Raw genomic sequence first — 8,069 nt, forward strand, 5'->3', positions numbered from 1 at the left:
AGAGTGTCTATTATTTGACCAGAAGATGTTGCCATATTGTGTAGTGCAATCAAAAACTAGTGCTAAAAAGCACAAGGAAGAACGCAAACTATGGAGACCCAAAGTGACCAAAACGCATCGTTTTACTTCTCATGTATTTGCTCAGTCATTTTGAAGTTTTTGGGTACCAGTAGCAGCAAGATGCCAGTCAATTATGTCAACTTCTTTTAGGTGAGACTAATATTGTGTAAAAAAAGTACTATTTTCTCCAACTACGAGTATTTAAAAAAAAACACCATTATATGATATTTCATGTTTTTTCGCTTATCATTTAAATGTTTTTTTTTTCAACATATAAGAGTATCTACCAATAAGAGGTGCTAAATAACACACACATTGAATAATTATTCCTGAGTAAAACGAAAAGAATCATTAGAATATTCATATTTGATTATTTTTTTTAAAACTAACGAGTGAGTGAGTATATAGCAAAATACAGACAGATTGAATATCTAAAATGCTTAAAAGCAAGTGTTATCAGTTAAGATAAGTAATGATAATAATAATTAATATTTTCTAAAATAAGAATAATTATTTGAAACATGTATTTTTCCTTTTATTTTTTTTTTTATATATATTTGGCCTCTCTTGCTGAAATGTATGCATTTTAGGTTACATATTTCCCAATTTTTGCAAAAAATAATGAAAATATCATTCATTACTAACAAATAGTGAAAGCAAAATTATCTAAACTACATTATTTTTCAGTCTTTAGACAAATACAAATATAGTTGTTTAAACGAGCGCTGTAATTTGAAAAAAAAAAAAAATCATTCAAGATCAGACAATGAATGGACAATTATTTTGATAATGGTTGATTTACCGTATTTTACGCACTATAAAGCGCACATAAAATCTGATTTTTTTTTTTAAAAGCTGACTATGCGGCTTATAATCCGGTGCGCCTTATATATGGATCAATATTGAATTGCAAGGTCTCGCAACTAAGAGAAGCAGCCACCGACTCCATTTTTCGCGTAGAAGAAGTGCGCTGTGCAAACTGGGAAATATTAAACAACGATTCTCTTTTATTTGTGCGTTTGTATAAAGACCCTGAAATGGCTCCTATTAAGAGACACGCTTAGTCACGCAGAGTTTAAACTCAAGGCGATCAGTCACGCAGTATAACACGGAAATAGAGCAGCAGCAAGAGAGTTTAACATTAATGAATGGATGGTGCGGGAGTGGAGGAAGCATGAGGATGAGCTGTTTACGTCTTGCATTTTACAGTTATTATGTTATTGCTTTATTGTTATTGTTTTGCACTTGTTATTGTTTTTGCACATTACGAGTGTCACTATATTGCGATTGCATGTTTAATTTACCATAACAGTATCAGACTGTCATGGACCAGAACAAGCACTCGGATCCAATAGCGTCAGTTAAAGGATTTATTTGGACAAGGTTCGGTGGAGCAGGCTTGGGACGTCGTCTCTTGGTAGCCGAAAGCCTCTTTGGACGATATGGCAACTCCGTGGTGAAAACGCGTGACGAGTAACGTAGCAGGTAAGTCGGTGGCCGGGACGGAAGAGTAGATCGTAAACTTTTAACAGACAAGGGTCAGGCAACGAGAATCAGACTTGGAATACACAAAGGGATCGTGGTACCTTGAATGTTGGAGGCTCACTCAGGGAAACGAGGAGTACACTCGAACGTCCATCTCTGGACGCTGACAGCTTATGTAGAAAGCTTCCACCAATCAGGAAATCGCGTTCCAGCACACCAGCTGATTACCTCAGGTGGCTCCAGTTAGGTAATCACGACAGAACCCCCCCCTCAAGGGACGGCTCCAGAAGTCCCCCAGGGAAAAAAAAAAATAATCCAAACACGTCACATGGAAACACCGGTAATCCAAGGAACAAAAGTCACAGGCCAGTTACGAATAATCCAAAATACATCACCAATAATCCAAAATGGAAGGCCCAGAGGTCGTCCGATGAACCCCAGAAGGTCATCATCACACCAGCGATCCCCGGGGACGGATAATAAATCCGTTTGCAGCGCACAAAACAAACAAAAAAAAAATATCCACAGGTAAACTGAGAACAAACAGCACAGTACCTCAGAATTCTTCCGAGTGAATAAACACCCCTTCGTCCGCATCTGAAGGGGCGGTAGCGGGTGGGTCCGCCGGTGGAAGGGTAGCAGCGCCGGACCTACGACGACGACCACGGCGTGGCGCTGGTTGGTCAGGATGCAGTCGATGGAATTCTGCCACAAGAGATCGGTCCAGGATCTGCCTGCTGGGAATCCATGATCTCTCCTCCGGACCATATCCCTCCCAATCAACCAAGTACTGGAAGCCCCGACCCCTGCGTCGGGAGCGGAGCAGGCGGCGCACTGTATAGATAGGCTCCCCGTCCAAGGAGCGTGGAGCCGGGGGAGGAGGTGGAATGGGTGCCAACGGGCTCTGGCTGACGGGTTTGATTCGGGAGACATGAAACGTGGGGTGCACTCTCATAGATCTTGGTAGACGGAGACGGACAGCTGAGGAGTTGATAATTCTTACTATAGGAAACGGACCAAGATACCGAGGAGCCAGTTTCCTCGACTCAGCCTTCAGTGGAAGATCAGCTGATGCAAGCCACACCTTCTGGCCCACCTGGTAATTCGGAGCAGGACTCCTCCGTCGATTAGCCCCGACGGAATGAGCCTTGCTTGCCCGAAGGAGTGTGGCCCGAGCACGAGCCCAAGTTCGCCGACAACGGCGTGCGTTCGCCGTAGCTGACGGGCAGTTTACTTCCTCTTCTTGACTAGGGAACATAGGAGGTTGGTACCCATATACGCACTGGAAGGGGGACATTCCAGTGGAGGAGCTAACCAAGGAATTGTGAGCATACTCCACCCATGCCAATTGCCGAGCCCAAGACAACGGTTCACTAGAGACCATACAGCGAAGTGCCGTTTCCAAATCTTGGTTCACTCGCTCAGACTGACCATTGGATTGAGGGTGGAACCCCGATGAGAGGCTGACTGAGGCACCCAACAGACGACAGAACTCCTTCCAAAACACGGATGAGAATTGGGGACCCCGGTCAGAAACAATGTCCAGAGGGATGCCATGGAGGCGGAACACATGTTGCTGGACTATCAATGCAGTTTCCTTGGCGGAGGGGAGCTTTGGTAGTGCCACGAAATGGACCATCTTACTGAACCGGTCCACGATAGTTAGTACAGTCGTCATCCCCTCGGATACTGGCAACCCCGTCACAAAGTCCAAGGAGATGTGGGACCATGGGCGGCGGGGAACCGGAAGTGGATGTAACAGACCGGCCGGACGTTGGTGGGATGCTTTGTTCTGGGCGCACACTTGACAGGCGGAGACATATTCCCTAACGTCCTTGGCCATGGTAGGCCACCAGAAGCGTCGGGACAAGAAACTGTGAGTCCGAGCCGACCCCGGATGGCAAGAAAAGTGAGAATTGTGCCCCCATTGGAGAACCTCGGACCGTAAGGGTTCGGAGACGAATAGTCGACCCTCGGGACAGGAGCTGGGGCCCGCCTGATCGGGTAACGCCTCTCTGACTCGGGACTCGATATCCCAGGAAACTGCTGCCACCATACGGGAAGCTGGAAGGACCGTTGCAGGATTCTGAGGTGTTTCATTGGAATTCTGGAATTGCCGGGAGAGCGCGTCTGGCTTCACATTACGAGATCCGGGTCTGTAGGACAGAGTAAAGTTAAAGCGGGTGAAAAACAGGGCCCAACGTGACTGGCGAGGATTGAGCCGCTTGGCCGATCTAATATATTCTAAGTTCTTGTGGTCAGTCCAAACTATGAACGGCACCGTTACCCCCTCCAACCAATGTCGCCATTCCTCCAGGGCTAGCTTGACGGCCAACAACTCACGATCCCCCACGTCGTAGTTGCGTTCGGCCGGGGACAACCGCCGGGAAAAGAAGGCGCACGGGTGCATCTTCTGGTCCTTGTCAGACCGCTGGGACAGGACAGCACCCACTCCCACATCTGAGGCGTCCACCTCCACCACCAGTTGGCGCGCAGGGTCAGGCACCTGGAGTATGGGGGCCGTAGAGAAATGAGTTTTTAGACGGTTGAAAGCTGCATTAGCCTCGGAAGACCACCGAAATGGCTCTTTAGGGCTGGTAAGAAGCGTGAGAGGAGCTGCCACCGAACTGTAGTTCCTGATGAACCTCCGGTAGAAATTGGCAAAACCAAGGAATTGTTGGAGTTTTTTCCGAGACTCAGGGACAGGCCAAGAGGTGACTGCTGATACCTTCGCAGGATCCATCTGAAGGGTCCCCTCCGCCACGATGTAGCCCAGGAACGAGACTGTCTTGGCGTGAAACTCGCACTTCTCTGCTTTGACAAATAAAGAGTTCTCTAGGAGACGACGGAGAACCAGCTGGACATGTTTTCGGTGTTCATCGAGGGACTTTGAGAAAATTAAGATATCGTCCAGATACACAAAAACAAAACGATTAAGCACATCTCGTAAAATGTCATTTATCAAGGATTGGAAAACGGCTGGAGCATTGGTTAATCCGAACGGCATTACCAGGTACTCGTAGTGACCGGTGGGTGTGTTGAATGCTGTCTTCCACTCATCACCCTCCCGGATACGGACTAAGTGGTAGGCGTTGCGCAGATCAAGTTTAGTGAAGATCGTGGCCCCCTGTAGAAGCTCAAATGCAGAGGCAAGCAGAGGCAAGGGATAGCGTTTTTAACCGTGATTTCATTAAGGCCCCGATAATCTATACAGGGCCGGAGTGACCCGTCCTTCTTTCCCACAAAAAAGAACCCCGCCCCTGCAGGAGAAGAGGAGGGTCGAATGATACCAGCCGCCAAGGCATCGGAAATGTACTCCTCCATGGCCTTCCTCTCGGGAATGGACAGGGAGTAGAGGCGGCCCCGAGGAGGAGCGGACCCAGGCAGGAGATCAATCGCGCAGTCATAAGGTCTATGAGGGGGCAAGGAGGAGGCCTTAGCTTTACTGAAGACCTCCCGTAGGTGGTGGTAACAGGCTGGGACCTTGGACAAATTGGGTGGGGCCCTCGTGGAAACAGGATGATTTGGGTAAGGAGCGGCTCGCAGACAGGTTTGGTGACAGTCCATGCCCCATTCAAGTATCGACCCAGTGCGCCAGTCGAAATGGGGGTTGTGTTGCACCAACCAAGGATGACCCAGAACAAGGGGTTGGTTAGGGGAGTGAAGTAAGTGAAATCGGATCTTCTCTCTGTGATTTCCAGACAACTGTAGTTCTATGGGTTCAGTTATTTGGGATACGGTGCCTAATAGGTGACCATCCAAAGCCCGAGCTGATACCGGGTTAGGAAGGGTTTTAACTGGTATCCCCATCTTGTGTGCGAGTGACAAATCCAGGATATTTGTTTCGGCGCCAGAATCGATCAGGGCATGGAAGGGCTGAGATGAACCGGAAATAATGAGATTTGCCCGGAGAACAGGTCTATCAGTCTTGGGGGACGATACTAAAGCCGAGCTCAATCGGACGTCCCCTATATCCGACGAGCGTTGGCTTTTAACGGGCAATTGACCACCCTATGTCCCTGGCCGCCGCAGTAAAAACATAACCGTTCGGAACGCCTTCGCTGGCGCTCTTCGACGGAGAGAAAGGTGCGGTCCACCTCCATCATCTCATGAGGTGCGGTAGAAGTGGTTGGGGGGTTCGGTATCCTACTCATGTCTTGACTTTGCCTGGTGATGGATTGGCTGGGATCTTCTCTCTCTCGGCGTCTTGCCTGGACCCTACGGTCGATCCGGGCGGTCAGTTCGATAGCGTTGTCAAGAGTTACCGGAGGAGCGTGGGATACCAATTCGTCTTTGAGATAACCGGACAAGCTATGGAGGTAGGCGTCGACCAGCGCCTCTTCGTTCCAGTGACTCTGGGCTGCTAGAGTGCGGAAGTCAATGGCATAGTCGGCAATGGAGCGTCTCCCCTGGCGGATGTTCAAGATGGAACGAGCAGCATCAACTGATGAGGAACCAGAATCAAATACTTTAATCATTTCCTGGCTTAGCAAACTAAAAGAGGTGCATGCTGTTGCCCCTCGTTCGTATTCTGCCGTTCCCCAAAGGCGGGCTCTGCCAGTCAAATGATTTATTACATAGGCCACCTTCGTCTTTTCGTTCACAAAGGCTCGCGGTTGTAGATCAAAAATTAATCGGCAATTTATGAGAAAGGGGCGGATCTGGGCGGGCTCTCCATTGAATCTCTCTGGCGAACCTACTCGTGGTTCAACACTGCCGACCTGATCAGAAAGAGGCGGAACCGGATCTTGTGGTCGTGTTGCCGGGGAAGCTTCGCACTGTTGCTCAAAAAATTGTTGGTGACGTTGTACTTGCCGGACCAGTGTGGATACGTCATGGGCGATCTGTTGTACCGCGCCTTCGGTATGTAGTAGGCGCTGTAGCGCGGATTCCTGCTCGGCATTTCCGCATTTCTCGGAGGTGGGAAAAAATGACGCTGGATCCATTTTTTGGTTCGAGTGTTCTGTCATGGACCAGAACAAGCACTCGGATCCAATAGCGTCAGTTAAAGGATTTATTTGGACAAGGTTCGGTGGAGCAGGCTTGGGACGTCGTCTCTTGGTAGCCGAAAGCCTCTTTGGACGATATGGCAACTCCGTGGTGAAAACGCGTGACGAGTAACGTAGCAGGTAAGTCGGTGGCCGGGACGGAAGAGTAGATCGTAAACTTTTAACAGACAAGGGTCAGGCAACGAGAATCAGACTTGGAATACACAAAGGGATCGTGGTACCTTGAATGTTGGAGGCTCACTCAGGGAAACGAGGAGTACACTCGAACGTCCATCTCTGGACGCTGACAGCTTATGTAGAAAGCTTCCACCAATCAGGAAATCGCGTTCCAGCACACCAGCTGATTACCTCAGGTGGCTCCAGTTAGGTAATCACGACACAGACGTTTTTTTGCGTGTTGACTAAATGGAGGAAAAGTAAAATGTTATGCCTTGCTGTTGTACAAAGATGTTAAAGATGTGTCGCGAAAATGCTTTACCTCAGAGAAAATAATAAAACAGCTGTTTATTCATTTTGGGAGTGAATGGAGTTGTGGAAAGCTTGTTTGTTATCTATTAATAAAGTTTGACTGACCTATCTGACTGTTTTGTTGACATTCCCTTTAGTGCGGCACCATCTAACAGTTACATAACGTAACTACAGCCTCTACTGTAGCCAAGTCAAATCAAATCACATTTATTTATATAGCCCTTAATCACAAACTTGTCTCGAAGGACTACACAGGATTACAATTACAAAATTGCACAATTACCTGATCTTAAACCAGCATGCACTTATAGCGTCATATATTACGGTGCGCCTGATAATGCGGAAAATACGGTAATTATAATTTTGCTAATTAATTACTTTCTACATTTTAGGTAATTTTGGGTGGTTTCTAAAATTAGACATATCGCTAATCATCACCATAAGCAAATGTTAGTATTTCTAAATGGTAGCGTGTTAGCGTTTAATAGCTTATGCAATCAGGTGTTGTGCCGTGAAATATGAAATCTAGACAACATTTCCTTTTAAATTGAATTGTACGGATCACAGGTCTCTGTCATGGGACTAGGAGGTCTTTAAATGGCTTTTCCTCGACCCAATTAATAGCTACAAAACCGTTGCACTTCTATAATCGGTTGAGAATGTTTTTTTTTCCCTACTGTGCTTTAAGTAGTCTGCACACGAGGGGATAGCGCTAATCTTCAGAAATGCTAGCCGGGCACTCGGTCGTCCGCCGGGCATTACAGGCTAGATTTCAGCGAGCGCGCAGAATTAGCCCCCAAGCTAAGTGATGAAGCGCCTTCTTTGATTAGCGCGCTTGTTAGCGCACTTAATAAGACGCTGGCGTGGACGTGACTGAGTTTGCATTAGTCATGCGGATGGAAAGATGGCCTCCTAGCTTGACATTACACAGCGGTTAACCGCAATCGGTTCTGTCAGTACCGCAGCGGCCGCTAATAGCTGATGCTAATGTTTGAGCCAATGGCCCCAAACGTGGTTTAAATCGGTGTGGGATTAGGATACAAACTG

Source organism: Urocampus carinirostris, chromosome 2 (genome assembly GCF_059441175.1).
Source record: "Urocampus carinirostris isolate Australia breed hairy pipefish chromosome 2, RoL_Ucar_1.0, whole genome shotgun sequence".
Lineage (NCBI taxonomy): Eukaryota > Metazoa > Chordata > Actinopteri > Syngnathiformes > Syngnathidae > Urocampus > Urocampus carinirostris.